This window comes from Terrapene carolina, unplaced genomic scaffold (genome assembly GCF_002925995.2).
Source record: "Terrapene carolina triunguis isolate 2854851 unplaced genomic scaffold, T_m_triunguis-2.0 Scaffold148, whole genome shotgun sequence".
Taxonomy (NCBI): domain Eukaryota; kingdom Metazoa; phylum Chordata; order Testudines; family Emydidae; genus Terrapene; species Terrapene triunguis.
Window position 1 is genome coordinate 736,137 of NW_020664499.1, and position 24,180 is coordinate 760,316.

Consider the following 24,180-nt stretch of genomic DNA (forward strand, 5'->3'; position numbering starts at 1 on the left):
ACTCGGAGTCTCCCCCTCCCTCCCAGGCTCTCAAACCTGGGAGGGAGGGGGAGACTCTGAGTGGCCGCGGCGCGGGTGCCGCTTCTCCCCCTCCCTCCTAGGCTTGAGAGCCTGGGGGGAGGAGGCAGGGAAGGGGCGGAGTTGAGGCGGGGCTTTAAATTACTTGTGCTTTCTCTTATCTACAAGTGCAATTTATATTCATTTGAATAGGCTTTATGCATTCCCCAACTGACTCAGATTTATCCTCGGCCAATACCTCAGCTATTATTTTGACAGCACCAACAACAGTGTGCTAGACACTCCATAGAATAGTGAGACACAAGAGTGTGGCCCCAAAGAACTTTGTGTTTCAACACAAAATGAATAGGTAAAAGTTAAGAAAAAAACCAGCAACAGGTAGTAAGATATTCCAACTTCTGAGTGAGTTGCACACACAGGTTCCATGATATTTACTAGGAGGGTTTATTTTTTTTGCCATGATGTGGTAGCTTGGGCAGTCAACATTTCTTTGGGGGAAGAGAACTAGAGTTTAGAGACCTTTTGTACAAAATGTGCTAAGGAGGGACTTTGAAGAGAATGTGAATGCAGAAAAGACCAGGTGAAGGAGAGAATTCAAGGTGGGGGGCGGGAAGGGCAGGGAGGAACAAGAGGGAGAAATGATTCATGGAAGAAGCCACTGGCAAGAGTAAAGAACGTGAAGGGATTGTCATCTGTGGTGTAGGATGAAGTAAAGGGGGCAAGTGGGGACCAGAAGACGACAGAGGAAGCAGAGAACAAGATAAGTTGTGAAGGATTTTAAAAGCAACGACAAGCAAAGAGAACAGAAAGAGAAAATAGATTTTTGAGATGTATTGGAAAGAATACACCAGCAGGATACAGCATTTGGGGGGGGGGGGGAAACTGGGGCGACAGGGAGGAAAGGACAGAAGTAAACAATGAAAGCATCTTTGAATACTGAGGGACAGGAAGGAGAGTGGAATAGCAAACCGTGAGTAAAAGGAGGAGGGGGAAGAGTCTGAGAAGAGACGGCATTCAGTATTTAACATGTTAAGTTTACGTTGGCAGCATAACATCCCAGAAGAGATATCAGAGAATCAATCAGACTCTGATGAAGAGAGAGTAGGGTGGAAAGGCAGATCTGCAAATTCTTTGCATGTAGGTAGCAAATGAAACCCTGTGACTAAATATGATCAGATGGGGACAAATGAGAGAAAGGCAGAAAAGAGCCAATTACACTGTCACCATGATTGGGAAACCAAAACAAACTTGTTCTGGAATGAACATTGGGATTGATTCTTCCACATATAAGGGATGGATTCTCTTTAATGAATAGTGTCCCAAAGGATACACCCTTAAACACAATGCAACCAAAGAGTATTTCCATCATACCATTAAGGTTACGGGGTGGGGGGGGGGAAGAGGGGAGAAAAGGAGAGGGGAAAAAAAAAAAACCCAAAACACAGAACAAATAGGAAATAAAAGTGAATATGTATTAACTCAGCTACTAAGGCAAGTAAATTATTGTTCATGCTTTTGAAAAGCACTCTTGCAAAAAATAAAGGAAACTCACTATATCGTAAGTTATGGACATCCATTTTTTGGAATCTTGGGCTGACTCTGTCTTGGGGGCATTCAGGTATGCTGCAATCTGTGCAAGAATCAGGCATTCCTCCTTTGTTCTTCCTTTTAATTTTCGCAAGACTTTTCCACCCTCTGTCTTTGGAGAAGAAAGAGAGAGAGACAAATGTGAGCACATCAGTCATCCCAATAGGTCTGACCTCCTTTCTCTGGGCATACATGAGTTGTAGGAGCTCCCCACAATTCTCATCATGTGCTCAAAAGATTCTATCCTAAGTAAGCCTCTTCCCTACTGCAGGGAATCTAGAAAGACAAATGTTAGGACTTTCAATTCAAGACTTGTGTCTCCCAAGAGCATTAAAGGGAGTTCTTAGTCCTGTTTTCAGATAGCAACATCAGGGCTCCCCGACATCACCAAAAAAGAGCTATTAACTGCACTTCCCTCAACCACATTGTGAAACTGTTCTCTGGGGCACTTTAGTGGAAATTCACCTGAGTATCCAGACTTGAATATCAATTTAGTTTTACTATGTAAATAATTAAAAGAAAAGATTGCAGGGGGGAAATGGTTACACCATTACATTATTTGTGATGACTGGAATGACCCACAATTTTAGTATCTGCCAGAGATGCAGTCTTCCCAAACTCTCACCAATCAAGTCATTATGCCACACCACATCCTGCACATGTTTGATGTACAGTGGCAATAACTATTAAGTCAATATTTATCCAACCCTACCACACAGATTCCACACTATTTCTCTGTTGCTACAATATCAAGTAAATCTGTTCTCAGATGACACTTTGTGGTAAGTGTCATGCACTGATAAAATATGCATCTATGTACACTGTTACACCTAATTCCCAAGTGTGATAAGTATGGCTGAAAGATTAAGTGACTTGCCCAAGGGCACAAAGTCAGAACCAGAGCCAAAGCCTGGAATTCTTCCATCTCAATTCTGTGCACAGACCACACTTCTAACTACACATATCATCACCTGGGATTTCAAATATGCCTGTTGTACCAACTCTAGACTAGAGCATCAAGCCACCCAGAGTTTCAAGTAAGAGACTACGGCCCCCTGATTGTGCACGTGCTGAACTTCATGAACAGGAGTGGTCTGATTGAAGTGTACATGTATATGAGGAATCCTGTAGTTAGCCACTTCCTGTTGCCAGAATCAATGCCTAACAATATTTAACTAAGGAACAAACTAGAGAGGTTGAAGGAAGACCTGAACAAGATGGATCAAAGGCAAAAGCTATCAAATACAGACATTTTTTGAATGTGTCATTACTGAACAATTTAATACAAAAATATATAAACAAACATCTATAACAAAGTAATTTCAAGTAATTAAACCCAGTAAGTCCTTAAGAAGGGAAAATGAATGAAAAATGTCTAGAACATTTTACTAATAAAATATTACATAAATACAACCACGTCTATAAAAGTGATTAATAACAGATGTGTCCTCAAACTATTGACCAGGGTCCAGATGTGGTCAGTCAACGCAGAAAGAAAAAGCCAGTCTGCAGTACAAAACCAGGACATGGAGTGATGTAACAGTGACATCCAACCTTTCTTTAGTAGAAAATTATATTGATTTTATAAATGGTCCTTTCCCATTTCCTTCTGAATTTTACTGCAAAGTAAGCATTAGAAACACATCATTTGCTGGCTAATGAATTTTAGGTTCCCTTAAAACATAAGTATTAAAAAAAAAAAAAATCTAAGTATTGTATACAGAAAGGCATTAGTTCAGTGGAAGCTGTAGACACCTGAACCTGGCAAAACTGGCACTCTCAGGCTTAGTCTATTTACAACAAGTAAAGATCAGGCTGTAGCTGAATCAAAACAGATTCTGTAATGCCAATCCTGGGTCTCCTTCACTATACTAGCTGGCTTTCCCAGCCAGAACTGTGACTATCGCAGCAATGGCAGCATTTCATGATCTTTGAGTCACAGGCAGAGTGCCAATAATTCAGTCAACATGGCAATCAGTTTTTGGGGATTGAAAGGGGCTGGAGGAACAATAATTCTTTTCCAGGGGAAAAAATAAAGAGTCTAAATCCCACAACCTGTGGGATTTGGGGCACAGGGGTTAATGTTTGCACTTCGGTCTTCTGAAGCATTTATATGAGTATATAAGTGGGGAAAGAAAGTAATACTACAAACATTAGGCATCATTTTCAATCTATGAATGAAAACTTTAATCATTAAAAGGAAAGTGATGAGAACATCTAGGTTATTGTTATGCCTTTGGGGAAAATGAGGAAGTGCCTGTAACGAAGTGCCTCAAGGGCAAGGGAAAGAGTCAAGTCACTGGCAATTACAAGAGGGTCACGGGTTAATGGGCTGAACCAACTGTCATTGGGTATTGGCAAATAGCTGGAGCTGTCAACTGAGGGAGGCTTGGTCAGTCATTTAGTGTCTAGCTTAAAATGGGTTAACATTTGCAACTCACTATAAAATCCTTTGATAAAGTGTGATCTATAAACAGGCTTGTAAGGATTAGCCATTTAATCAGCAAATGTCAATTTCACTCACACACACAAACTGAAAAAATATTTCCATCAATGATAATCAAAATTAACAGACAGGCAAAGTTAGACAAATGCTGCTTGAGAAATCAGAGTTTGATTTAAGGATATTTACTTTGTATATTTTGCCACGTGAGGTTGACAAATGGTGTTTTAACAGTTAACTCAAAAGCATTAACGTTCTGAATCACAACAAATGTCATTAATTTGATTGATGCCCCCCATAATGTCCTACAATTATGGAAGTTTAAAAAAAAAGTTTAAAAATAAACATCTATATTATCCATCAAAATTACCAAAAACAAAAATAAATTGTATTCTGCTAAGCTATCTTTAAGACAGACTTGAAATAGCTAGTAGTGAACTCATCATTGTTGAGTAGGAAAGGAGAGCCCAGGAGCTACAGCACTAGCCTGGGCCTCTGTAGACTTGGGTTCAATTCCCTGTTCTGTGGAAGACTCCCTGTCTGATCTTGGGGCAAGTCGCTTGGTCTCTCTGTGCCTCAGTTCCCCCATTTCTCTGGGATAGTAGTACTTCCCTGGCTCAGAGAGGTGAGAAGAGGGAAAAATACAGTAGAAAGATTGTGAGGTACATAGATAGGACAGTAATGGGTGAAATAAAAGTATGATCGGTTGAACTATTTGTGAAGGAAGCTTCTATCTATTGTGGCCAGATATATATATATGACAATGGTCAGCATTGTTAAGATCTTCATGTGAAGAGCTAACACAAACCCACCTGCAGTGTACAAGTACAAACACTGCATATTCTTGAGCCACATCTACTAGCACCTTCTCTATGTACATAACAAACCCCTGTTTTATGAAGCACTCTGGTAAGAAGTACCGCTACAGTTGGAACAATAATAAATCTATCTTACTTATTTCTAATGCAGTGCATTAAGACTGCATACAGACTGCACCACGTTGGTCTATAAAGGAAACTTCACCTGCATTCCTTTAGTCAGATGCCTCCACTCAATTCTTTCCCCTCTAATCTGTTTCCCACCTCCTCCTCAATGCCACCTGACCATGAAAAACAATACCAATTCTTAGGTTGTTACTAGAAGGTAAAGGCTTTTGCCAAGACATAGGTCTTACATCCATCACATGTTGCTGCCATTTAATTGCATCCTTACCCTATTTATGTGTGATGTGAAAAGCCACATTTAATTATATCCCTGTAAATGCCAATGTTAACAGGCAACTTTTCCATCACTATTGCCCCTCTCCTTAAAAAAGAGAAATTACATGCAACATATCAGGTTGCAAAGTTAAAATGAAGAGGCAGAAAATATAAATATTTGTGTTTCTACAGCAATGCCAACTCAGCCATTTTGGACACTGGGTACTTTTTAAATGGTATACATTTAAATTTGCAGATTTAATATAATAGAAAATATTATCTATATGCATAGAGGTCAAACTAATGTTACTGTAAGAATCTCACCTTTTACATATATTGCCTTTAAAAAGAATTTTGTACTGGATAAAAGACTAGAAAGGTTTACTAGACACCTACTAAGCACAGGACTAAGTCGGATAGCCAGAAACCCAAACTTCTCTCATCACGTCTTCTCATCCTCACTCCACTGCTCCTTTAGAATCTTGTCCTGTGTAAAGGACTGAAAGAGATTGGAGTCTTTTTCCTCACTTGCCTGAACGAGCTAAAGGATTGAGTTTTTTGTCACTACTACTGCTCACAACTGTCTCTGGCAGCAACAGCAGAGGTAAGCATGTTGCTCATCTTGCTTCCTCTCCCCCCAAAAAGGAGAAGAGAGATCAACAAGTGGGATCCTTTGAAGTCCTGTCCCACCGAGGGATAAAGATTTGGAGAACTCTGTCCCAGGAAGGCAGGGTGACGGGAGAACAAAGTTACATATTTTTGCTAGTCATCCCTGGTATGAAATACAAATTCCTCATGCTGGGTGCAGGGATGGCACCCTGATGGGCACTCAGTACCGCTTCCCAGGAGACTGAGGATGATTGTGCTCAGTTTCTCATGAAGGTACCGCTCCCAGATCCTATTAGTAATCAGAAGTCTTTCACATCAGTTTCAGACTTGCAGGTAGTTTTTCCAAGCCCTGTGCTTTAAGTGGAGAGTGATGGCCTGCACTATATAATTCTAGAGATGGGTGAAGGTGCAGAAAGCATCACAACATTGGAAAATTAAGTCACTGTCCTTGAAAACGACATATTTTTTAAATACCTGCAGAAAACTAAGGTATAACAAGATCATCTGGAAAATATGGTATTTTGAGCATGACCTTGTTTAAAGGCTGACTTTCTACATCCTGGAATTTTGCATGTTGAGATTTCACACAGGAAAAGTCTTTTATTCTGGTTGACAGAAATTCAATTGATTTAGAAGAATGACTATCACACCTCTGAAAAGGAGACATCCGAGGTACACACAATGTTACCAAAAATATGTTAGGATATACAGAAATAACTGGTTGTTATTCCTACTGCATTTCATATATTCAAATATAGAAGAGTATCTGCTCCTTACAAAAGAGCTCATTTAGTCTCCAAGCACAAGGAAACAAACTAAAATGTTAATTCAAAACACTTATCTGTTTTTGTTACATTAGCATTCTGGTCTGGTCCCTTGTGAAGAATAGAAAAGTGCCTTTCCTAAAGATGAGGCATTTTTATGCTTATAGTAATGACCTAATTCTGTATATTCTTAGACTCTTTTGAGTTGTGTCTGCACATACTTATTTTCACATATTCCACTTCAGAATTTTCCTTTTCTGTAAGCTATAGATGATCCTGTGGCTTGGCTGCTTCTGTGATTCTATGACTCAGTCTAAAGGCAAATTTACAGTAATTTCACATCCTAGGACCCTAACTCTACCAAGAGGCACCACAAAATTAACATTTCATTTTACAACTGTTTTTCTTGGCAATTCATGGACAAAGGGTACAAATCTTAGTAATGTCTCTTGAACATGTTATCTTACCCTATTTCCCACCAACTTCATACTAATTCTACTAGGAATGCTTGCTGATCATTAGAGAAGCTATAAATTTCAGAGTCTTAACTTCCAGATGTTTTGAGACTCATTGCAGTAGTTTTTTTTTTTTAAAGTGAGCTGGTTTCTTCAGCTACAGATAATCTTAATGCACCAAAAAGGGGGAGGAGGGAGGAGAAGCTACCTTATCTACAGCTAATTTCTCCATAAAGGGCTTGTCCACACTCAACACCCAAGAGCTATTTGACAGTCTCCAGAAAGGCTGTATTTCAACATTGTGTTGCAGCACTTCTCTAACTGTTAAATCCCTGTATCATTTGAATTGATCCAACGCCTTTTTAAGTTAATGGAAAGGCTCTTGTTAACTTCAGTGGGGTTTGTATATAGCCCTTAATTTGGGTCAAAGCTTCTACTTGGCCAGCAGAGTTCACTGGCCCACCCACAGAAGATCACAACAAGAAAAAAATGAGTACAGCTAGAGATCCGTTATAAACAGATGACAGTGAATTTTAATTCTCCCTGCTGGGGAAGAGAAATATTCTTAGTAAAAACTGAAGTTATTAATGTAGAGAAGGAAAAACTCATAACTGAAACTAACAATTTGTAGTGACTGTAGGACCACTACAAAGGTAAAAACCTGGCAGCCTATTCCTGGAATGCACCTTTAGCATTAACTGATATTCACAGAAAGGCAGCACTAACAATGACAGGGTTGGATAGGATTACAAACTCACACAGAAGACCTTGAGTCAATGTTTGCTAGTCCATTTTTTCAGTTTCGCACAGGTCTGGTCAATTTCACTTTAAAGCCTGAGTTTTTGTGCTGGAGCAATTCTCCTTTTCTTCTTTTGTAGAGATGTTAAAAATCAGTAGAAATGCACAAAGAATAGAAAAGGAAGTAGTAAATGGAGGTCACACAACCGATATCTCAAGACCATAAGAGTTTAGGCCTGAGGTACCACAATTTCATTTTAGCACTGCACTACTGATCACTAACACTTGATACTTCTAAATCCGTGTATCCTTCATCTGAAGCCAGATCACAGCTACAAGGATTCATTTTATTTGCAATCACAGTCTCATTTTTCACAAACACATTGGCCCATAAATTCACAAGCCAGGTGACCAGGTGAGTTCTTTGTGGGAAAAACCTTGAAAAAAAAAAATCACAGGAAGAATAAACAAAGTTACCGAGTCACAATTTTGGTAAATCAGAAAAGTCACAGAAATATAACAGGACAGTTACTATAGCGACTCCTTTCCTGTGGGGCTGCAGATATGGAAGAGACAGAAACAGGAAGTCTGATAGAAAGAAGCAGAGATCTTGGCAACTGCGACTTCCAGAGAGGCTCAAGACGCAGGGGTAATCAGCTCCACGCTATGACACATCTGACTGAAAACCGACTGTGCTCCTTAAAAGATCATTTTCAGCCTCATTCATTAGCCATAGCATGCCACATTTGTCTAATGTCCCTTGGGCATGCTATTTACTCCCCTCCACCCTTTAATAAAGTAACAGTCATGGATTCCATAACCATCCACAGCAGCATGACCCACAATGAGCTTTACTCATGATGATCTAATAGCCTAGTTTATAAAGAACTTCTGTCTCTGGGGTAGTCAATCTGGCATCTTTCATAAATACTAAATTGACCTTAAAAAGACATTGCTCATTTCTATCCTAGTCATTAGGCTCACAGGAGTGCAGAGGCTGACACACTGCTGGTCAGCAGGGGGAATGTTGACATGAGGAGGTTAAGATGCTTTCACACTATGACTACAGAATACAGTGACATTAAGTTATAGTTTTTAATTGAAAACATTTTAAGAGCCACAAGACAAGATGCATACAAGACCAATTTTATATCTTATGAAGAGTCCAAAATGCAATATTAAGTGCCAGAGCATATCTGTAACAGATAACTACTGAAAAAGTGTACTTATCAATGACTGATATTAAATTGGGTAGAAAAATGCAGTTGCTTGGCAAAATAAAGACTGACTGATAAATAATTCAATCATAAAAGACAGTGGTAAGAATGCTACACTTTCTTTAAACTGCACAACATTATGTGGATTTACTTCACTTCTCAAAAAAGACCAGACTCCAAACACAAAACAAAACCACAACAATCTCACACAAAAAATTCCCCCCATGTCTCATTGCAAATAGTAACAATTCCAAAAGTGATTCACATTGTAAAATTCTGCCATGTGCACAGCAAAAAGCTGTATTTTTGGCAGAAGAAAAACTGACATTTTACACAAGTCTCAGGTTTCATCTTTAGACACTCTCATAGGTGCTGCTACATAATGCTCCTGAAATCAAGAGTTTATGCTGATTTTCTTATTTTCTGCCATAGGACAAGTGCCAACAGTTTTTGTGTTACCAATCTCATCCCCTAGGAAACCTGGTACAGATTTCCTCCAATGCTACTCTTTCCATTTGTTCCTTCTTGCTGTTGATGGTCCATGTCATAGTTACAGGTTAAGCTGCACCTTTTTCCCTTCTCTGGACTGTGAATGCACTCCCTTAGGCATCAGGCCATATGGCTTTACATCTCCTAGGGTAGAAAGCAGCAATTCTCCCTCTCTTAGACCAGACCTGGGGCTACAGTACTCTATGTCAACTACGCTCACCAGCAGGTCCTATGGAGTTCACCACCTGCTGTTCTTTTCCTCAAGAGTCTGGTCATTACTGATCACAGACAACCTTCTTAAAACCAAAGCACTGTTTAACAGTAGGAACAAAGCATAACATGAGAGAAAAGGGAGTTTAAAGCAAAAGTACACACACACCCTTCTTATCTTCCTAAAGCTCAATCATCCTATGATGGCAGGTACATCTTCAGACACCCGAGTGCCTGTCTCAGTATGACCAGCTCTCCAACAACCAAATCCCGCTCTAAAACAGACACAGTCTTTTTAACTGTTATAATCCTTTTGATCTTCCAATTCCCACCATTGGACCTGTGTGGCAAAAAAAGGTTTGCAAGGCTCCATAACAGGCCAAGCCATCAGCCTCAGCGCCATGGGGGGCTCTCCAATTGTCCCATAACAAACCTTTAGTGTTTACCATGAAGTGGCTCATCTTAAGACATTGTGTCCTTCCTGCTTGTTTTCTTACAGACTAAACCAATATGTTCATACAGTAAACATCCCAGTATCCAGGTCAACATACAGTATTCATAAATTACAGAGCAACTCTACATACAATACCGTTCAAACAGCAGAGAAAGCAGCGAAAGCAATGTTACATAATGGCTATATTTGGAAATCGGTAGTATTCTGCAACTGAGCCTCTTAGGAAAGATAGGCGCATACTTAACAGCCGCAAGTGAGGGAAGAGTCACCTGCAATGAAGACGACGTTAAAGTAAAATTCTCAGGCAATCCACCACCAACTGACAGTCAAAGGAAAGGAATGGTGTTTTAACCTAAAGAGTACCCTTCCAACCACCCTTGAGAACCTAAGCAACAGTAACGGTTGATGCCTGTATCTCTAATTCCTGCATGTAACATATTCTGAGCAGAAAGAGAGTAAAACTGACTCAGGGCTTATCTACACTACAGGTTATGGTGACATAACTTATGTCGCTCAGAGGTGTGAATAAACCACCCCCTAAGAGACACAAGTTACACTGACCTAAGTGCCACTGTGGACAGTGCTATGTCGATGGAAGAGCTTCTCCCGTCCACACAGCTACCGTCTCCTGTGAAGTTGGTTTTATTATGCCAATGGGAGAGCGCTCTCCCTTTGGCCTAGAGCATGTTCACCAGACGTGCTACAGTGGCACAGCTGCATCAGAGCAGCTGCATCATTGTAGTGCTTCTAGTGTAGATTATCCCTCAGAGGGCAAGAGAGATGTTGCTCAGATTTATGGTGGAGATAATAGGACTCTGCCCATCAGTCACACAGTGATAGTTAAATCACACTGGTAAAGAAGACCTAGAATCACAAAGGGGCTCAGGCATTGTGATGCTCAGCGTAACAACGCCTAACTTGTTGGGTGCCTGGAAAACAGGAACAACACTGATTGATAAAACCTGAGTTAGGTGCCTAGATTCCCTATATAATGAATGGGGAGAGACAAGTGGCTCAGATGGCAATTCACAAAAAGCCAGCATTCTTAGAGTTAGGCAGCTTGGGTGCCTACAGTGTTTCTTAGGAGAATGACTTAAACAGGCACCTAACTCCACACAGGAAGCCAGAGAGTAGGGTGGTGGTACACACCTCATAACTTTTATCTCAGTGTTAGAGCACTCACCTTGGATGTGGGAGATCTAGGTTGAATCCCTCCCCTGCCCCCAGCAGAGGGGAGAAAGGATCTGAACAGGGGTCTCCCACTACTCAGGAAAGTGCTCTAACCACTGAGCTATGGGACTCACTCAATCTTCTCCTGTTGAAACTGTTCCACTGAGGATAAATAAGGAAAGTGCCATTGGGCCAAAAAAGAGACAGAATTACTCTGTAGTTGGTGCTTAGGGCACCCACCTGGGAGGTGGAAGACCCAGGGTCCAGTACCCTGCTCCAATAATTCATTCTTTATCCACAATGGAACAGTTTCAACAGGAGAGACTGAAGGAACCCCATATCAGAATATCCCATAGCTCAGTGGTTACAGAGCTCACCTGAGTGGTGGGAGACCCCACTGAGATCATTTCTCCCCTTCTGCCTGCAGGGGCAACTGAGCCTGGGTCTCCGCAATCCCAGATGAGTGCTCTAATCTCTGGGCTAAAACTTAAGGTGGATACCTCCACCACCACATCCCAGCAGCCATATTTGGAATAAGACCCAACCCCTGTAGGTGTACTCAGAGGCTGCCCACTGAATCAGACCCCACACGTGACTTACATGGCTGAACACCTCTTTCCTGGCTCATGAATTGCTCTTAGCCTTTGGTGGAAGATAGGCCTCCAGAGTGAGGCAACGGAGTGTGTGATCAAAGGCAAAAACTTAGGCGCTGAGGAAACTTTTACTCTGAAAATATAGGTACAGAGTGAGTTTAGGCAGGAGTTTTGTGAATCGCAGTGCAGCCTAGAAGTGGGACTTGAGTGCCCAAGTACCTTTTGTGAATCTACGTCTAATTCAGCTCCCATTGAAACCAATGGGAACCCATTTCATTGACTTCAATGGTAGTTGGATCAGACCCCAAGAGAAACTCAAAAAAAACACGCGCACCCCCACACCTCCAATAATTACCCTTATTTCAAAGAAGGGTGTAAAAAGCATGAAGGTCAAAAAGTAATATGTAAAATGTTGATTCTACTGTCATTTGTCTGAAGACAGACAACTGCCTCTCATATTTTCCCCACTGTAAATAGCCATGTAAAATGTAAGTCTTTTCTGAGCATCTTGTGTTGATGCTAATCAGTTTTCCATGATGACTTACAACATTCTCTGTAGTAGTGCAAAGCAGTTTTACTGGCTGTTTGTTTTCATTTTACATAAAAATTACATGTTTATCGAAGTAAAAACCCATGAAACTTTCCTACACTTACTAGTTCATCTGTAGTCACATTTTAACCTAGCGTAAAACAAAGCCAACTCAAAACTTAGAAAGGGGCCTTTTCTTCCTCCTATTGTAAAGATGTTGATGGAAGAGCAGCACCATCTGGTTGCAATTATTTTGTCGACCAATATAGTCCATACAAGACTAAGAGTATAAACCACAAATGGGAAAAATGCATGATTACTAGCCTATGAAAAGAAGGGAAGTGAATCAAAAGGATTTTGTCAGTATATCACATCTGAATTGATGTCTTTGAAACAGACAGTTAAGGGTGACAAGCCAACAATTTGACCTACTTTTGCCAAGGGTCCTGCAAATAACCTAACAGTAAGACACTCACTAAGAAGGTTCTGCATAAACTATGCAACAATGCGGTGTACTCATTTACTCCATACTCACAGGGACGCATACACAGTAAAATTATTCCTAATCTGTTACCCCAACCTGAGTTCTCAGATTCAAGCAATAAGATGCTGCTTTCTGAAGGACTCCATTCTTGTAAACTTCAAGAGCAGATTCTTAGAAAAATATTTGCCTGACTTCATTCAAAACATTAAAGGAGATGAGTGAAATGGGGGATAAATATAACCACTGATCATACCTATAACCCAAATGGTCCTGCACACTACATATTGGCACACTCCAACATTTAGTGTCCTTTCATGAATGTTATTTATTAGCTTATGCTATTTGCCCAAAATGTGCTGCATAAAATTACACTAAGGTACACTGCAAGAAGGACAGGAGACTTGTTATGGGTTTTAATCAGGCCGCAACTTTATTATATAGATGTCTGGGACTACCTGGCAGATAAAGTGTACAGTGCAGGCAAATCCATGCTTATTCAAATCAATTCTCTGGGGCTTCCACCAGCCCCCCTTGTTTTCATCCAGGTCCCCCAGCCGACCCTTGGCTTGAACCTTACCATCCACCACCCTCGTAAGTAGGGGTATGAGAATGGGGGGGAGGGAGAAGGAGAGAGGGGGTTGGCTCCCAGCCATACCAATCATAGGAGTCCCCAACCCCCTCCCCCGTTCTGTTCCATTATCCAGTACCTATTTTTAAGTCCTTTACCAGGCCATTTATCTGATCGCTGGCTGCCCTCCCTATGAAGTACCTGCACTGAACATCCACCCAACCTATGGCCTACCACCTTTTCTTCTCACCAGAAAAGGTCTTCTCTCACACCCGCTGTGGGGAAGGTGAAAAAACCACACTCCAACGAAGCCAATTGTGGTGGTGCAGGAAAAATTCCTTCCTAGCCCCCCTTTAAAAGGGGCTACTAGCGTAAAGCCCACAGCAGGTCCTAACCCAGCCTGCCATTTGCCAGCACTAGGGGAGGGAGGGTGGGTGCTGGAAGCCAAGAGACTTGTCCCACCCAGGTTTCCTACCTTTGTGCACATTCCGGGGGGGGAGGGGCCAGCGGCGAGTGAGTCACTGCTGCAAAGCTGACCACAGAGGGCTTTTTTTTTTTTTTTTTTTTTTTTTAACAGCAGTTTCTGAACTCCTTCCTACCCCCCACTTTATTCATGTGAGCAGTCACACTGAAGTAAACGGGACTGCTTAATGCTTCAAGTTAATTATGTGCAACTAAGATTTTGCAACAAGAGTGAACAATTAACACAGGGTATATTGTCACAAACCAGCAGTAAGAGAAGGAAAAATGTAACTGAAGAGTTATATTACAATCTCTTTACTGCTGCATTTCCCTGGAGCAGATGTGTGCAGAACATCTATTCTTACAGCTTGTATATCACAATGTAAATACAATGGGCAGCAGGGGATGAGCAAATTTTCCAGATATTCCTGGAATGTTGCTCAGCAGCTGATTAATCACCCTCCATAATCATCTCAAACCAATATGGTTACACCGAACATTGAGCTTGTTATATATTCAATACATTTAAAAAAAAAAAAAAAAAAACAAAAAATAAGTTTTAAAATTAAAAAAAATAAAAAAAAAAAAAAAAGAATGCAGTATCATGGTTGATAATTTAAGCTACTGTAAATCAGGCAAAGTTATACTGTAGTTCTCCCAGAAACTATAATTTATCCACATAGCATGCATGTAACACTGAGTATATGTTGTAAGACATATGCACCAATACACATGTACAACGTGGCAGATTTACAGCTGCTGTGGGAAGCATAACTAAGTTTCCTGACTTGTCTGCTTAACATTTCAACCATAATGCTACATTAACAGATTTTTTTTGCACTGAATTTTCATGGTTTTTTTAAAAAGGTGAGCTGTATTTATTGCTTTTCTCTTCCTGCATCATGAAGGCATTATATTAAATATAACCAGGAAAAAATAAAACACGTGCCCCAGGTATGTTACAACACTCTCAAGATCCAAGTAGTAAAGAAGAAAAAACAATACATGAGACATTAAGTATTCTAAGATCATATGCAAACACATTACTTATAACACATTTCTATTATTCTCCTTACTATCCAACTATCTAAAAAACCCAAATTATGTGCCCCAACATTTACGGTGATCAAAATCCAACTCTTTTCTCCCTTAAAATATCCATACACATATTACAAAGTAGATTTTTCTCTCCTTTCTTTCCACTGTTTCTTTTTCCCTTTTCTTGCTGTAGAAAAGCTAACTTGCAGTCATGAGTTTCACATTCGATTCAGGAAGTGGTGAAATTTGTGATCGTTCTGTTCTCTTTTATATATGAAGAAGACAGAATACCAGTATAGCTAAAACAAATACTGAAGGACTACTAGAAATGATCACAACAGCAGCTAACATTTAAAAATGCGGTATAGAATGTAAAATGTAATCAGCCTGTGCAAAAAAAAAAAAAAAAAAAAAAATTGAGATTCAGGCTCATCTCACCCATTTCCTGCCACAAAAAGTAATTCAATGCACAAGATAAACACAAAGATTTTTATTAATATGTAGTTGACTGTTTAGATCTGAAGAAGTTAGCACTCTTAAGACAGATAAAGTAAGATTTTGTAAGGACTAAATGACAGTTTTCAATTGACAAAAGGTCTTTTCACTATACTTCTATAGTAGTAGTAACATTGGAAGCACCTCACATCTTCCTAACATTATATAAACAACAATCCTGCATTTGCCAGATTTTAGCAAACTAAGCCCCACATCAACAAAGTTAAACCAATCATGAATCCCTCCTGTAACCCTTACACACACAGTATCAAGGCCTACTTGAAATAAGCAGTCACTCAGAGTAGAATGCATATGTAGATCTTCTTAGTATGACACTTCCTCAGGGCTTGTCTAATAAGAAAGTTATACCTATGTAAGTTAAGATGTGAATTTAAACCGTTATTCTTGTGTAACTCCCAACACCGACACTTAGGCCTCGTCTACGAGGGGGTGGGGGGGTGTCGATCTAAGTTACGCAATTTCAGATATGTGAATAACGTAGCTGAAGCCGACGTGCTTAGATCAACTTACCATGGTGTCTTCACCGCGGTGAGTCGACTGCTGCCATTCCCACGTCAACTCTGCCTGCACCTCTCATAGAATATCAGGGTTGGAAGGGACCTCAGGAGGTCATCTAGTCCAACCCCCTGCTCAAAGCAGGACCAATCCCCAGACAGATTTTTGCCCCAGATCCCTAAATGGCCCCCTCAAGGACTGAACTCACAACCCTGGGTTTAGCAGGCCAATGCTCAAACCACTGAGCTATCCCTCCCCCCACACTGAGCTGGAGTACAGGAGAGCACTCTGGAGTTGATTTATTGCATCTAGACTAAACGCGATAAATGGACCCCCGCTGGATTGATTGCTGCCCGCCGATCCAGCGAGTAGTGAAGACATACCCTAAGGGCGAGTCTACACTACAAAATGAAGTTGACCTAAGTTATGTTGAAGTACAGCTACTGAAGTAATTAAATCGCTTTTGCATGTCCACACTACATTCCTTGTGTTGGTGGTGTGCGTTCTCACCAGAAACATTTGCACCAATTTAGTTGTCAGTGTCGGGCACTGTGGGATGGCTTCTGAAAGGCAGCAACAGTCGATGTAAGCAACGCAATTTCTACACTGACACTACATCGACCTAAACGCTATACCTCTTGTGGAGGTGGAGTTACTTGGGGCTAGTCTACACTGGTTATGCTAAAGCGCTGCCGCGGCAGCGCTTTAACATGCCTTGTGTGGTCATGACACAGCACTTAAAAAAAAAAACAACACACTTTAACGAGGGGCGTAGCTCCCGGCGCTGGGGCACTGTTTATACTGGTGCTTTACAGCACTGCAACTTGCTGCACTCAGGGGAGTGTTTTTTTACACCCCTGAGCGAGAAAGTTGCAGCGCTGTTAATTGCCAGTGTAGACAAGCCCTAAGTCAGTATAGTGGGCAAGTTACATCAGTGGAAGCTACATTTTAGTGTAGACACTTCAAAGCTGGCATAAAATAAGCTGCCTTATATTGACCTATTTGCCTAACGCCTGGTCTACACTACGAGTTTAGGTCGACTTTAGCCGCGTTAAATCGAATTAAGCCTTGACACGTTCACACGACGAAGCCCTTTCTTTCGACTTAAAGGGCCCTTTAAACCGGTTTCTTTACACCACCTCCGACGAGGGGATTAGTGATAAAATCGGCCTTAGGGGGTCGGAATTGGGTTAGTGTGGACGGAATTCGACGTTATTGGCCTCCGGGAGCTATCACACAGTGCTTCATTGTGACCGTTCTGGACAGCACTCTCAACTCAGATGCACTGGCCAGGTAGACAGGAAAAGCCCCGCGAACGTTTGAATTTCATTTCCTGTTTGCTCAGCGTGGAGAGCACAGGTGACCACGCAGAGCTCATCAGCACAGGTAACCGTGATGGAGTCCCAGGATCGCAAAAGAGCTCCAGCATGGACAGAACGGGAGGTTCGGGATCTGCTCGCCATATGGGGAGATGAATCAGTGCTGGCCGAACTCCGAAGCAGTAAACGAAATGGCAAAATATTAGAAAAGGTCTCCAAGGCCATGAAGGACAGAGGCCATAACAGGGACACACAGCAGTGCCGCGTGAAAATTAAGGAGCTAAGGCAAGCCTACCACAAAGCCAGAGAGGCAAACGGAAGGTCCGGGGCTGAGCCGCAAACATGCCGCTTCTACGCGGAGCTGCATGCCATTCTAGGGGGTGCAGCCACCACTACCCCAACCTTGTGCTATGAGTCCCTCACTGGAGAAAGACACAGGGAAGCGGGTTCTGGGGACGAGGAAGATGAGCATGAAGATAATGTAAATAGCTCACAGCAGCAAGGAAGCGGAGAAACCAGTTTCCCCAACAGCCAGGATATGTTTATCACCCTGGACCTGGAACCAGTAACCCCCAAACTCACCCAAGACCCTGAGGGCACACAGGGGACCTCTGGTGAGTGTACCTTTGTAAATATTACACATGGTTTAAAAGCAAGCGTGTTTAATGATTAATGATTAATTTGCCCTGGCAATCGCGGCCAGTACAGCTACTGGAAAAGTCTGTTAATGTGTATGGGGATGGAGCGGAAATCCTCCAGGGACATCTCCAGAAAGCTCTCCTTCATGTACTCCCAAAGCCTTTGCAAAAGGTTTCTGGGGAGGGCTGCCTTATCCCGTCCGCCATGGTAGGACACTTTACCACGCCAGGCCAGTAGCACGTAGTCTGGAATCATTGCATAACAAAGCATGGCAGCGTATGGTCCCGGTGTTTGCTGGCATGCAGACAACATCCATTCCTTATCGCTCTTTGTTATCCTCAGGAGAGTGATATCATTCACGGTCACCTGGTTGAAATGGGGCAATTTTATTAAGGGGACATTCAGAGGTGCCCCTTCCTGGTCTGCTGAACAGAAATATTCCCCGCTGTTAGCCACGCAGTGGGGGGAGGGGTGAAGTGATCATCCCAGAGAATTGGGGGGGGGGGAGGGGAATTAGTTGGGTTTGTGCTGCATGTTAACCCTGAAACCGCAGCCCCTCCTTTTACATTGCAAACCCATTTTAAATGGCCAACCCAACGGGTCCTTGGTATGGTTAATGATAGCAGTACTCTTTGAAACCATCCCCACATGTTAAGAAGGTTAAAAAAGCCAAAAGACTGTGTCTTAACATGGCTGCCTGCAAGCTGAAATCTGTGACCTGGCACTGCGTGAGTGATCTCTCACACCAAACAGGCAGGCCCTCAATCTAAGAGGAAAAATGCGACCTTGTAACGAAAGCACATCTGCTGTGTAATGTGAACAGCAAAATGTAACGTGAAAGAGTGTACCCATTGTTCTCTAAAATGTATCTTTTTTAACCACCTCTCCCTTCTCATCCACCAGCTGCAAATGTTTCTCCTTCGCAGAGGCTAGTGAATATTCAAAAACGTAAGCGAAGGACACGTGATGAAATGTTTACAGAACTACAGACTGCCTCCCACGCTGACAGAGCACAGCAGAATGCGTGGAGGCAGTCAATGACTGATTATCGAAAAGCCCAATATGAGCGAGAGGAGAGGTGGCGGGCTGAATCGCGGGCTGAGGAGGAGAGGTGGCGGGCTGAATCGCGGGAGGAACAGAGGAAGTTGCGGGCTGAAGATGAGAGGTGGCGTCAGCTTGCACACAGAAAGCAAGAGTCCATGCTCCGTCTGCTGGAGCATCAAACTGATATGCTACAGCGTATGGTTGAGCTGCAGGAAAGGCAGCAGGAGCACAGACCGCCACTACAGCCCCTGTGTAACCAACAGCCCTCCTCCCCAATGCTACAGCGTATGGTTGAGCTGCAGGAAAGCCAGCAGGAGCAGAGACCGCCGCTACAGCCCCTGTGTAACCAACAGCCATCCTCCCCAAGTCCCATTGCCTCCTAACCCAGACGCCCAAGAACACGGTGGGGGGGCCTTCGGCCACCCACTCACTCCACCCTAGATGATTTCCATAGCAATAAGTTTTAAAGTTTTAAATTGGAGTGTGTCCTTTTCCTTCCCTCCTCCCCCACCCATCCCGGGCTACCTTTCCAATTATCCCCCTAGTTGTGTGATGAATTAATAAAGAATGCATGAATGTGAAGTAACAATGACTTTATTGCCTCTGCAACTGGTGCTTGAAGGGGGGAGGGTAGGGGAGGGTGGGGTGGTTGGTTTACAGGGAAGTAGAGTTAACTGGGTGGGGGGAAGGGGCGGAGGGTTCATCAAGGAGAAACAAACAGAAGTTTCACTCCGTAGCCTGGCCAGTCACAAAACTGGTTTTCAAAGCTTCTCTGATGCGCACAGCGCCATGCTGTGCTGCTCTAACCGCCCTGGTGTCTGGCTGCACGTAATCAGCGGCCAGGCGATTTGCCTCTACCTCCCACCCCGCCATAAATGTCTCCCCCTTACTCTCACAGATATTGTGGAGCGCACAGCAAGCAGCAATAACAATGGGGATATTCTTTTCGCTAAGGTCTGAGCGAGTCAGTAAGCTGCGCCAGCGCGCTTTTAAACGCCCAAATGCACATTCCACCACCATGCGGCACTTGCTCAGCCTGTAGTTGAACAGGTCCTGACTCCCGTCCAGGCTGCCTGTGTACGGCTTCATGAGCCATGGCATTAAGGGGTAGGCTGGGTCCCCAAGGATCACGATAGGCATTTCAACATCCCCAACAGTTATTTTCTGGTCCGGGAAGAAAGTCCCTTCCTCCAGCTTTCTAAACAGAGCAGACTGCCTGAAGACGCGAGCATCATGTACCCTTCCCGGCCAGCCCACGTTGATGTCGGTGAAACGTCCCTTGTGATCCACCAGGGCTTGCAGCAGCATTGAAAAGTACCCCTTGCGGTTTATGTACTCGGCGGCTTGGTGCTCCGGTGCCAAGATAGGGATATGGGTTCCGTCTATCGCCCCACCACAGTTTGGGAATCCCATTGCAGCAAAGCCATCCACTATGGCTTGCACGTTTCCCAGAGTCACTACCCTTGATATCACCAGGTCTCTCATTGCCCTGACAACTTGGATCACAGCAGCCCCCACAGTAGATTTGCGCACTCCAAATTGATTCCCGACTGACCGGTAGCTGTCTGGCGTTGCAAGCTTCTACAGGGCTATCGCCACTCGCTTCTCCACTGTGAGGGCTGCTCTCATCCTGGTATTCTGGCGCTTCAGGGCAGGGGAAAGCAAGTCACAAAGTTCCATGAAAGTGCCCTTACGCATGCGAAAGTTTCGCAGCCACTGGGAATCGTCCTACACCTGCAGCACGATGCGGTCCCACCAGTCTGTGCTTGTTTCCCGGGCCCAGAATCGGCGTTCCACAGCATGAACCTGCCCCATTAACACCATGATTTCCACATTGCTGGGGCCTGTGCCTTGTGAGAGGTCTAGGTCCATGTCCATTTCCTCATCACTCTCGTCGCCGCGCTGCAATCGCCTCCTCCTCCTCCTCGCCTGGTCCTGGTTTTGCTTTGGCATGTCCTGGCTCTGCATATACTCCAGGACAATGCGCGTGGTGTTCATAGTGCTCATAATTGCCGCGGTGATCTGAGCGGGCTCCATGATCCCAGTGCTAGCTATGGCGTCTGGTCTGAAAAAAGGCGCGAAAGTAGTATCTGACGGACCAGGGGAAGGAGGGAGGGGCGAGTGACGACATGGCGTACAGGTACAGGGAATTAAAATCAAGTAAGGTGGCTTTGCATCAGGGAGAAACACAAACAACTGTCACACAGAATGCCCCCCCCCCCCCAAAGATTGAACTCAAAAGCCTGGGTTTAGCAGGAGGGAGGGGGGAAGCAAATGAATACAGAATAAATCTATTTTTTACATCTTAAGACGATGGTGCAGCATGACTGATAGCCCTTGGCATTTTCTGGGTGCTTGGCAGCAAATACTGGGCGCTTGGCAGTTAGCCTTCAGGTCTACTGCACAATCTGATACCCGCTGCAGTATGACAACGATGGATACCAGTCGTAATATACTATCTACTGCCCAAAAGGCAAGGGGTTGCTGCTGTGTAGCAATGGTGCCCCATCCTACGCATACTACGTCTGATAACCATCATCATCAAGGCAAGGGGGCTGGTGCAATGCAGCCCCACAGCTGCCAGCCCCATGTCTGCCAGCACCCAGATCGCCCTCGGCCTCTTCTGGGAGCTTAGCAGAAAACTGGGTGCTTCGCAGAAAATAGTATACTACGACTGATAACCATCATTGTCTGCCCAGGTGCCCATGATCGACAGCCACTGCTGTCCGACTAGGACGGTTACCAGTCGTAATAAACCATCTACTGCCAAAAGGCAAGGGGGCTGGTGCAATGCAGCCCCACGGCTGCCAGCCCCACGGCTGCCGGCACCCAGATCGCCAATGAAGGCTACCAGTCATGCTGCACCGTCTACCGCCAAAAGGCAGTTAGCTGCTGCTGCGTAGCAATGCAGTCCCACGTCTGCCAGCACCTAGATGACATATGGTGACGGTGAGCTGAGTGGGCTCCATGCTTGCCGTGGTATGTTGTCTGCACAGGTAACCCAGGTAAAAAGGCGTGAATCTATTGTCTGCCATTGCTGTGACGGAGGGGGAGGGGCCTGACGACATGTACCCAGAACCCCCCGCGGCACTGTTTTGCATCATCCGGGCATTGGGATCTCAACCCAGAATTCCAATGGGCGGCGGAGACTGCGGGAACTGTGGGATAGCTACCCATAGTGCAATGCGCCGGAAGCCGACGCTAGCCTCGGTACTGTGGACGCGGTCCGCCGAACTAATGCACTTAGAGCATTTTATGTGGGGACACACACAATCGGCTGTATACAACCGATTTCTATAAAACCGGCTTCTATTAATTCGACCTAATTTCGTAGTGTAGACATACCCTAATTCGGTATGTAGACCAGGCCTTATTCTGGCATAAGAATGTCTTTTTCCAGTTTATCTTATGTTGCTTTGGAAATGGTTTAACCTATGCCTAAAAAAGCCACTCTTATTCTGGAATAACAATTTCCATTAATAGTTATACCAGTATAACCGCAGCAGTTTAACTATACCAGCATAGCTATACTGGTGTAACTAGCAAAACTCTCCTATGTAGACAGGGCCTGAAGTGTTTTAAAAGCAGTAAAATAGTTAACAACATTGACATTTAAAGTACCATCATTGTTAGTTAGCTCCCATTGAAGTAAATGGAGCAGCTCACACCTCAGAGCTTTTGTTACAGTCTCTGCAAACTCAAATATCACTACTGATTACACTGTCATATTTTCAATATCTTCCTTTAAAAAAAAAAAAAAAAAATAGAGTTGAGACTCTGCTGAACAATTAAGAGGCCCACTAAAGTAATTGACTACCATAGCAGGCTTTGAAATAGGTAAGCGTTTTCCTCATTTTACTGGTGGGAAAATGGAGATTCATATTCACAAAGCAAAACAGCTAGGATTAGAGCTAACAAGTTTGTCTCCTAGTTCTTTGGAGTCATCCCTCTGCAGTATCCCTATTGCATAGGCCAGTCTGTTTTCAGACAGACAAGAACCCAAGACATATTATGAATTTGCAACAATCAAAATTATAGCTTTACATAGTAGAGAACTGAAAAAGATAAAGTTATATTGCCTAAGACTTTCTTTTAATCCTTCTGGGATGAAACCTGAAATTGTATTAATTATCTGAGGCATTCAAGCCACCTCTGTAACTAAGTCATAAAAGCAACAGTTTAAGCATTTCCATGAAATGAATCAATTCATATTATGAAATAATTTTAATATTCTAAATACAATTTTGAAATGGGCTGTTGACAATTAAACTACTAAAAAGTGTCACAGCAATATCCTCTTTGGGGCTGTGATTGAATATAAAACATTTTGTCTTATCTTTCATCAGTTAATGTATTCAAATAGTTGTTTCACAGTAAGTGTGAGGAAGACTAAAACAGCTATGTTCTCCATTTCCAATCATTTCTACACATTTAGTCCACGTGGTAATTTGGCTTGAAGGCTATGAAGAGCCTCAGCCAGTTTGAAAATGCAGCTGGTATTTAATATGCAAATTCTAAGAAACAAACACTATTTTTTACACAAGATTATAAATCAAATAGCCAGGATCAGTTCACATATCCTGCCTCCCACAGATTATTCTCTTGAACAATATTCAATTGATTAGTCATTCCTCAATCCACAGCTTTGAATGTAGAGCTTTTCCCTCCCATCTTCTCCATTAACTTCAAAGTATCTAGCAAACAGTAGCTACAGGAAGCTCATTTCACCCTTCTCCTAGCTAGCATAAGTTACTTGTGTCAATTCTGGTGTCAAATATACCTGAAAGCAGGGTGCCAAAAATGATTTTAACACTGATAAAATGCATCTCAGAACTACTGTAAGAGCAGCATTTATCACAGCTAAAAAAAACCCTTCCATTTTACAACTGAAGAACTGCAATACCATTCTCAGATACTGTAACTGAGCATAAAGCGGCCCTGCTAAAGACGAACAACATTACATTTAAGCTAAGGCTATGTCTACACTGCACTTTTGTTTTTAAAACATTTGCCGGTTAGGGGTGTGGAAAAACAGCCCTGACTGACAAAGTTTGAACAACAAAAAGCACCAGGGTGGACAGTGCTTTGTCAGAGGGAGAGTGTCCCTACTGTCCCTTGTTGGGGGTAGTTTTATGCTGCC